This window comes from Arachis ipaensis, chromosome B6 (assembly GCF_059453495.1).
Source record: "Arachis ipaensis isolate K30076 ecotype BB chromosome B6, ASM5945349v1, whole genome shotgun sequence".
NCBI classification, from domain to species: domain Eukaryota; kingdom Viridiplantae; phylum Streptophyta; class Magnoliopsida; order Fabales; family Fabaceae; genus Arachis; species Arachis ipaensis.
In genome coordinates, this window is record NC_142441.1 from 97,653,158 (window position 1) to 97,663,291 (window position 10,134).

Here is a 10,134-nt window from a genome sequence, read left to right on the forward strand (position 1 = left end):
TTTTTAGAGACATTTAAGTCTCTCCATATCAATATTCCCTTTCTTGAGATTCTCCATCAAATGCCTACACACATCAAGTATTTAAAGGAATTGTTGAGCAAGAAAAGAGTTTTGAAGGGAGGACAAACGGTAACAATGAACAAAGAATGCAGTGCCCTCATCAAGAAGGACACAGTCTCTAAGAAAACAGACCCAGGAAGTTTTCATATTCCTTGCATCATAGGAGAAACAGAAATTGACAGAGGATTCTGTGATCTAGGAGCTAGCATAAATGTGATGCCTCTAACTCTTATGAAGAGGCTACAACTGAATGAGGTGAGATCCACTGATGTAATCATACAACTGGCTGACAAAACTCAGAAGCAAGCTGAAGGGGTGGTTGAGAATGTGCTGGTGAAAGTGGGAGATTATTACTTCCCCACAGACTTTGTCATTTTGGACATGGAGGAAAGCTACCTACACCCTATCATTCTGGGAAGACCTTTTCTAGCCACTACTAGAGCGCTCATAGATGTAGAACAAGGAGAGCTAATTCTGAGAATACATGATGAACAGCTCATTTTCAAAGTTTTCAAACCTGCATCTGAGCCTGAACCAGAACCTGAAAAGCCTAAGGATGATAGTAGTCATCTGTGTTTGGAGGAAAGTAATCCAGCAGCTGAAACTCTAAAACAGTCTTTGGAAGGCAAACAGGAGTTGCAAGAGTTAAAGCCACAAGAATAAATGGAAACAGATCAGAAGGATCCTCCTAGCATAAGGGTCAATGAAGAAATCCTCAAGAGAAAGGGAAGAATGATAGGGAAATTGCCAAGAGGGTGGAGAAACAAGAAAATTCCCACTGAAGGTTTTTCTCCGGGAGATAAAGTGATATCAAGTCATTATCTGCCAATCCCACCTGGCCTCAAAACCATTCCTTCCCAGCTCCCTCAAGTGTTCACAATCAGGAAAGTTCTTTCTATGGAACATTTAGAGGTCATGAAGGAATCAAGTGGAGACGTTTGCATAGTGAGAGGAGAAGACGTCAAGCACTACAATCCACCCTAACAAGGGACAACCGTCAAGCTAGTGACGTTAAAGAAGCGCTTCATGGGAGGCAACCCATGTTTTTAATATCCTTACTCTTTTTTGTGTTGTTTTGCATCTAATAAAGCATGGTTTCTTATGCATGAACTTGAATCCTCAGGATAACTGCTGAAAGAGTGCACTAAACATTGCATATAAAAGACAATTTGTCTCTAAGTTTGGTGTGCCTGAGGGCACCCCAAACTTTATTGAAAATGCATTCAATTTTTCATGCAAAGAGCACAACCAAACATTAAGTTTGGTGTTCCTCTTTGAACACGGTTCATGAAAAGCAAGAAGTTCCTCTGGATTTCGAAATTCATGACAAGTAGACCATTTGCATGTTTTAATACTTTGGTTTCAATTACTTAGGGTAGAGAAGCTTTCTCACAATGAATTGGATTGGGGTTTGGATGGATATTGTGACATGTAATCCTACTAAATTGTGGTTCATGAAACTGTGTGGTATAATCAGTGATCGAGCATCATCTCTTCTTATGAACATTTAAACCAAGGGATTGGGAATTTGTTCGTTTTTAGAGAGAATTGGTGAGCCAAGGGATTGGGATCCAATCATATAAGATTGCCAAGCAAAATTCAATGAACGCATTGCTTGAGGAAGAGATAAACATGTTTTGATTCGGAGATCTCAATATCTCCTATAACCCAATGAATTCCCCATTTCTGATTTCCACTTTCTCTTTACATTCTGCAATTACATTCATGCAATCACCCCCATTCCCTTTTTAATTTCAGCAATCTAGCTTCTGCTCTTTACTTCATGCAATTTAAGATTCCGCCATTTAAATTTCTTGTCATTTACTTTTCCCGCCAATTTTACATTCCGCAATTCTCATCTAAATCTTGATTCCGCTCAACTAGAACAACTTCTAATCCGAATTGCTCACTCAACCAATCCTTGTGGGATTCGACCTCACTCTATTGTGAGTTTTTACTTGACGATAACCGGTGCACTTGCCGGAAGGAATTTTGCCGATCGTGCAATTTCCTAAATCGTAGCATAACTAGTTTATGCGCATCATTTGTGTCATCAAAACTTGGACAAAGTATAGACTATTAAATATTTCTGGAAAGCCCTGGATGTCTACTTTCCAACGCAATTGAGAGCGCACCAATTGGGTTTCTGTAGCTCGAGAAAATCCATTTTGCGTGAAGCAGGGTCAGAATCCAACAGCATCTGCAGTCCTTTTTCAACCTCTAAATCAGATTAAAGCTCAGATCCCTCAATTTCAGCCAGAAAATACCTAAAATTACAGAAAAATACACAAACTCATAGTAAAGTCCAGAAATGTAATTTTTAAATAAAAACTAATAAAATTATACTAAAAAGTAGCTAAATCCTACTAAAACTATAATGAAAATACCCCTAAAAAGCATATAAAATATCCGCTCATCACAACACCAAACTTAAACTGTTGCTTGTCCTCAAGCAACTAGATAAATAAAACAGGATAAAAAGAAGGTCAAGAAGCAATAACATCTCAGATTTTTACATGAAGCTCAAATTCTCATTAGATGAGCGGGACTAGTTGCTTTTTGCTTCTGAACAGTTTTGGCATCTCCATTCATCCTTTGAAGTTCAGAATGATTGGCATCTATAGGAATTCAGAATTCAGATAGTGTTATTGATTCTCCTAGTTTAGTATGTTGGTTCTTGAACACAGCTACTTTATGAGTCTTGGCCGTGGCCCTAAGCACTTTGTTTTCTAGTATTACTACCAGATACATAAATGCCACAGACACATAACTGGGTGAACCTTTTCAGATTGTGACTCAGCTTTGCTAGAGTCCCCAATTAGAGGTGTCCAGAGTTCTTAAGCACACTCTTTTTGCTTTGGATCACGACTTTAACCGCTCAGTGTCAAGCTTTTCACTTGACATCTTCACGCCACAAGCACATGGTTAAGGACAGCTTGGTTTAGCCGCTTAAGCCAGGATTTTATTCCTTTGGGCCCTCCTATCCACTAATGCTCAAAGCCTTGGACCCTTTTTATTTTACCCTTGCCTTTTGGTTTAAAGGGCTATTGCCTTTTTTTTTGCTGCTTTTTCTTGCTTCAAGAATCAATTTCATGATTTTTCAGATTATCAATAACATTTCTCTTTTTCATCATTCTTCAAGACCTAATAGTTTTAACATTCATAAACATCAAATTCAAAAGACATATGCACTGTTCAGGCATTCATTCAGAGAACAAAAAGTATTGCCACCACATATAAATAATTTGAATTTTTTTCTTGTTAAAACTCGTAAAATTGCCTCCTTATTCTAAAAATCGGCTATTTTATTCATGTTTAATAATGATAAGAAAGATAAATTATAACTTATTTGGGGATAGAAAAATAAAATAAAAAAAATAAAGATAAAGGTACTAATTACTACTACTCATATAACTTCTAAGGCAGATTTCTAATAGTAAAAGTTATCACAGATTTAAGGCTAAGATTAGGACTCAACAACTTTTATTTTTGGAGATGGATGCTCCTTTAGTCTGTGGGGTGCTTGGCCCTTCAAGAGATAGCTTATGGCGTTTCAACTCCTGTAGCCCACGCCCTTGCTCCTCTTGTTCCTTCAGCAGTTTGCAGAGCATATTATTTTGAACTTGCTGTTCTTCTTTTAGTTGATCCATAGCTTCTTACAGCTTGGTGACAGAGGCCTCTAGGCGGGTCCAATAGTCAATCTGAGGGATTTCTGGGAGGAACTCCTGTGCCCTCCTTTTGATGGGGTTGTCTTGCACCTGTTGTCCTTCCATTGATTTTTTGTGATTGGGTGCTCGACTGAGATATACTCATCCACTCCCATCTTTACCCCAGCATCCTTGCATAGCATAGATATCAAGCTTGGGTAAGCCAATTTAGCTTCTTTGGAGTTCTTGTTTGCAATTGTGTAGAGCTCACTCGAAATCAGATCTTCAACTTCCACTTTGTTTCCCTGCATAATACAATGGATCGTGACTTCTCTTTTGAGGGTAACCTCAGAGCGGTTACTGGTGGACAATATGGAATGCCCAATGAAGTCTAGCCAGCCTCTGGCGACTGGTTTGAGATCCCCTCTTTTGAGTTGATTTGGGACACCCTTTGTGTTGGTTGTTCACTTGGTCCCAGGGATGCATATATCCTTCAGAATTTGGTCCAAGCGCTTATCTAATCTCACCATTTTCTTACTGAAGGAATCCGGATCATCTTGTAGTTGCTGCATTTTGAAGATCTCTCTTATTTTGTCAATGTGGAAGTAAATAGCTTTCCCTCTGACCATGGTTCGAAAGGTGTAAAAGGCGATTCCGGCCCTTCTCTGCCTATCTGTTTGCCACACATTTGCGTAGAATTCCTGAACCATATTTCTTCCCACCTTTGTCTCAGGATTAGCTAGGATTTTCCAGCCCCTGTTTCGAATTTGCTCTTAGATCTCCAGATATTCGTCTTTTTTTAGATCGAATTTAACTTCCGGGATCACTGATCTTAGACCCATTATTCTGTAGTAATGGTCTGAATGTTCTTTTGTTAAGAACTTCTGATTCCAAAGTGGTTTTGGAATATTCTCTTTCTTTCCTCTTGAAGTGGTTTGTTTTCTTCTAGGAGCCATAATCTCAGTGAGTCTTAGCTCAGTGATCACGTAAAGCACAACACACCAAACTTAGAGGTTTTCTTGTCCTCAAACAAAAGAAAGGAAAGGAGAGGAATAGAAGAAGAGGCAAGTTCGAATTGTGGAGGAGAGGGGGAGGCCGAGTTTGGATTTATAAAGGAGGGGGTGGGTTTGAAAATTTTGAAAAAGATATGATAGAAGATATGATTTGTAAAAAGATAATTATGATATGCAAAAGATGAAATTTTAAATTTAAAAAGATAATAGGGGGGATTTGAAAAAGATAGATTAAATTTTGAAAAGATAATATGATAGTTTGAAAAAGATTTGAAAAGAATTTAAAAAGATAGATGAGTTTTTGAAAAAGATTTGAAACGGAATTAAGAAATATATGGATTCAGAAAAAGATTTTAAGAGGGGTTTAAGAAAAATGGAGAAAAATTTTTAGGATAAAGATTTTTTTTGAATTTGAAATTGAAAGATGAGAGTTTGTAACATGTTTATGCAAGAAATTGTGGATGAAATCATGAAAATTAAAAAAATTTAGATTTGGGAAACAAAACTTCCTCCTCTCCACAATCCTGGCGTTAAACGCCCAACTGCTGCATGTTTTGGGCGTTTAACGCCCCTCTGTAGCCTCTTTTGGGCGTTTAACGCCCAGCTGTTGCTTCTGGCTGGCGTTAAACACCAGAATCCTTTGTCACTGGGCATTTTTTTGAACGCCCAGGATGCTGTAAGTGTGGCGTTAAACGGCCAGTAAATGCTTCTTTTGGGCGTTTAACGCCCAAATATACCTCTTACTGGCGTTTTCTTGCCAGTGAGCTCCTTCTCCCTGTTTTGTACTCTGAATCCTTCTGTAACCTTGTGTACTTATGCAATTGATTCTTTACCTTGAAGATTATTTATATTAAACTCGTATAATTATTATTTAAATAAAAATAGGCTTTGCTAATGGCTGGGTTGCCTCCCAGCAAGCGCTTCTTTATTGTCTTTAGCTAGACCTTGCTGAGCTTTTAATCTAGCCTTAGCTTTGAGCACTCTTGCTCAACATTGCCTTCAAGATAATGTTTGATTCTCTATCATTAACAATGAACTTCTTATTAGAATCAATGTCTTGAAGCTCCACATAGCCATATGGTGACACACTTGTAATCACATATGGTCCCCTCCACTGGGATTTCAGTTTTCCGGGGAATAGCCTAAGCCTAGAGTTAAACAGCAGAACCTTATGTCCTGGTTCAAAGACTCTAGATGACAGCTTTCTGTCATGCCACCTTTTTGCTTTCTCTTTGTAGAGCTTGGCATTTTTGAAAGCAGTGAGTCTGAATTCCTCTAGCTCATTCAGCTGGAGCAATCTTTTTTCTCCAGCTAATTTGGCATCAAAGTTTAGGAATCTGGTTGTCCAGTAGGCCTTATGCTCCAGTTCCACGGGCAGATGACAAGCCTTACCATACACAAGCTGGTATGGAGAGGTCCCTATAGGAGTCTTGAATGCTGTTCTGTATGCCCACAAGGCATCATCCAAGCTTCTTGCCCAATCCTTTCTACGGGTACTTACAGTCCGTTCTAAGATTCTTTTTAGTTCTCTATTAGAGACTTCAGCTTGCCCATTTGTCTGTGGGTGATATGGAGTTGCCACCTTGTGGCTAATTCTATATCGGACCATAGCAGAGTAAAGCTGTTTGTTGCAGAAGTGAGTGCCCCCATCACTGATTAGTGCTCTAGGGACACCAAACCTGCTGAAGATATGTTTCTGGAGGAACTTCAGCACTGTCTTAGTATCATTGGTGGGTGTTACAATGGCCTCTACCCATTTGGATACATAGTCGACTGCCACCAAAATATAAGTGTTTGAGTATGATGGTGGGAAAGGCCCCATGAAGTCAATACCCTATACGTCAAATAACTCAATCTCTAAGATCCCTTGCTGAGGCATGGCGTAACTATGAGGCAGATTACCAGCTCTCTGGCAGCTGTAACAGTTACACACAAACTCTCGGGAGTCTTTATAGAGAGTGGGCCAATAGAAGCCACATTGGAGGACTTTTGTGGCTGTTCGCTCACCTCCGAAATGTCCTCCATATTGTAATCCATGACAATGCCATAGGATCTTCTGTGCTTCTTCTCTAGGCACACACCTACGGATTATTCCGTTTACACATCTCTTAAAGAAATATGGTTCATCCCACAGGTAGTACTTTGCATCAGTAATTAATTTTTTTGTTTGTTGCCTGCTGTACTCCTTGGGTATGAATCTTGCAGCTTTATAGTTTGTAATATCTGCAAACCATGGTGTTTCCTGATTGGCAAACAGTTGCTCATCCGGAAAGGTTTCAGAGATCTCAATAGAGGGAAAGGACGTCCCTTCTACTGGCTCTATCCGGGATAGATGATCAGCCACTTAGTTCTCTGTCCCTTTTCTGTCTGTTATTTCTATATCAAACTCTTGCAGAAGCAACACCCATCTTATGAGCCTGGGTTTTGAATCCTGCTTTGTGAGTAGATATTTAAGAGCAGCATGGTCAGTGTACACAATCACTTTTGATCCTACTAAGTATGATCTAAACTTGTCAATGGCATAAACCACTGCAAGCAATTCTTTTTCTGTGGTTGTGTAATTTTTCTGGGCATCATTTAAAACACGGCTAGCATAATAAATGACATGCAGAAGCTTGTTATGCCTCTATCCCAGTACTGCACCAATGGCATGGTCACTGGCATCACACATTAGTTCAAATGGTAATGTCCAGTCTGGTGCAGAAATAACTGGTGCTGTGACCAGCTTAGCTTTCAGAGTTTCAAACGCCTGCAGACACTCTGTGTCAAACACAAATGGCGTGTCAGCAGCTAGCAGATTGCTCAGAGGTTTTGCAATTTTTGAAAAATCCTTTATAAACCTCTTATAGAATCCTGCATGTCCTAGAAAGCTTCTGATTGCCTTAACATTGGCAGGTGGTGGTAATTTTTTAATTACTTCCACTTTAGCTTGATCCACCTCTATTCCCTTGTTTGAAATTTTATGCCTAAGAACAATTCCTTTAGTCACCATAAAGTGATATTTTTTCCAGTTTAAAACTAGGTTAGTCTCTTGACATCTTTTCAGAACAAGTGCTAAATGGTCAAGGCAGGAGCTAAATGAATCTCCAAATACTGAAAATTCATCCATGAAGACTTCCAAAAATTTCTCTACCATATCAGAGAAGATAGAGAGCATACATCTCTGAAAGGTTGCAAGTGCATTGCACAGACCAAAAGGCATCCTTTTGTAGGCAAATACTCCAGAAGGACATGTGAATGCTGTTTTCTCTTGGTCTTGAGGATCTACTGCAATTTGGTTATAACCTGAATAGCCATCCAAAAAGTAGTAGTATTCATGACCTGCTAGTCTTTCTAGAATCTGGTCTATGAATGGTAAAGGAAAGTGATCCTTCCTGGTGGCCGTATTGAGCCTTCTGTAATCAATACACATACGCCACCCTGTAACTGTTCTTGTAGGAACCAGTTCATTTTTTTCATTATGAACCACTGTCATGCTTCCCTTCTTGGGGACAACTTGGACAGGGCTCACCCAGGGGCTATCAGAAATGGGATAAATAATCCCAATCTCTAGTAACTTGGTGACCTCTTTCTGCACCACCACCTTCGTGGATGGATTTAGCCGCCTCTGTGGTTGAACCACTGGCTTAGCATTGTCCTTCAATAGGATCTTGTGCATGCATCTTGCTGTGCTGACGCCTTTAAGATCACTTATGGACCACCCAAGAGCTGCCTTGTTATAGAAGATAGTTGCTAATTGAGTTTAGCAACTTGTTCCTGAGGACTAAAGTCAGTTGATACTGCCTTAGCTTCTTCTTTCATGGAGGACTCATTACTTATGTATAGATGCTGATTTCTAGTAACTATATCAATAAGCTCTTGAGCCTCTTCAACAGTCTTTCTCATGTGTATAGATCCACCAGTTGAGTGGTCTAGATATGTCTGAGCTTTTTCTGTAAGTCCATAGTAGAAGATGTCTAATTGTACCCACTCTAAAAATATTTCAGAGGGGCATTTCCTTAGCATCCCTCTGTACCTCTCACAGGCATTATAAAGGGATTCTTCATCCTCTTGTTTAAAGCCTTGGATGTCCAGCCTTAGCTGTGTCATCCTTTTTGGAGGGAAATATTGAATCAAGAATTTGTCTGATAACTGTTTCCATGTTCTTATGCTTGCTGTGGGTTGGTTATTTAACCACTTCTTAGCTTGATCTTTTACAGCAAATGGAAACAGTAACAGCCTGTATACATCCTGATCTACCTCTTTGTCACGCACTGTGTCAGCAATTTGCAAGAACTGCGCCAGAAACTCAGTAGGTTCTTCCTGTGGAAGACCGGAATACTGGCAATTTTGCTGCACCATGACAATGAGCAGAGGATTTAGCTCAAAACTACTTGCTTTGATGGGAGGTATACAGATGCTACTCCCATATGCAGCAGTAATGGGGTTAGCATATGACCCCAGAGTCCTTCTAAACTGTTCATTTCCATTCAGGTCCATGATGGATAAAATGGAATTGATATGAATTGCAAACAAAATATATTTTTATTTTTATTTTATTAAAAAAATGGATAAATAAAAAAATGATATAAAATAATATAAAGTAAAGTAATTAGAAATTAAAATATAGATTTCGAAAAGTAAAAGAAAAAGGAAAAATAAATTTGAAAACCAAATTAATTGCTTAATTAAGAAGATTTGAAAAACTTTAGATATGATTTTTGAAAAAGATTTTGAATTTTGAAATTTTAAAACTAAAATAGGAAAAAAAATAAAAATTTTAAAATAGAAATTTGAATTTTTGAATGAGATTTTCGAAAATTTAATTAGTTAGAGAGAAAAGATATTTTTGAAATTAATGAGGAAAGAGAAAAACAATAAAATGACACCAAACTTAGAATTTTTAGATCAAAACAGAGAAAATAAACAGGAAAACTTTGAATATCAAGATGAACACCAAAAGTAACTTTTGAAAAATTTTTAAGAAAACTAAAACACAAAGGACACCAAACTTAAAAATTTTAATACTTTGAACACTAATAATTCGAAAAAAAGAAAGAAAAATAAACTCATGCAATTGACACCAAACTTAAAATATGAAACTAAACTCAAACAGAAAAACTCAATTATTAGTTTATAAAAATTTTCGAAAAATTTAAAAAGAGAAAATAAGGATTTAAAAATTTTTTTAACCAAAAACAATAATAGAAGACTCTAAACCAAAAAGAAAAATTTTTTCCTAATCTAAGCAATAAAATAAAACGTCAGTTGTCCAAACTCGAACAATCCCCGACAACGGCGCCAAAAACTTGGTGCACGAAATCGCAATCACACTTTTGCAATTCCGCACAACTAACCAGCAAGTGCACTGGGTCGTCCAAGTAATACCTTACGTGAGTAAGGGTCGATCCCACGGAGATTGTCGGCTTGAAGCA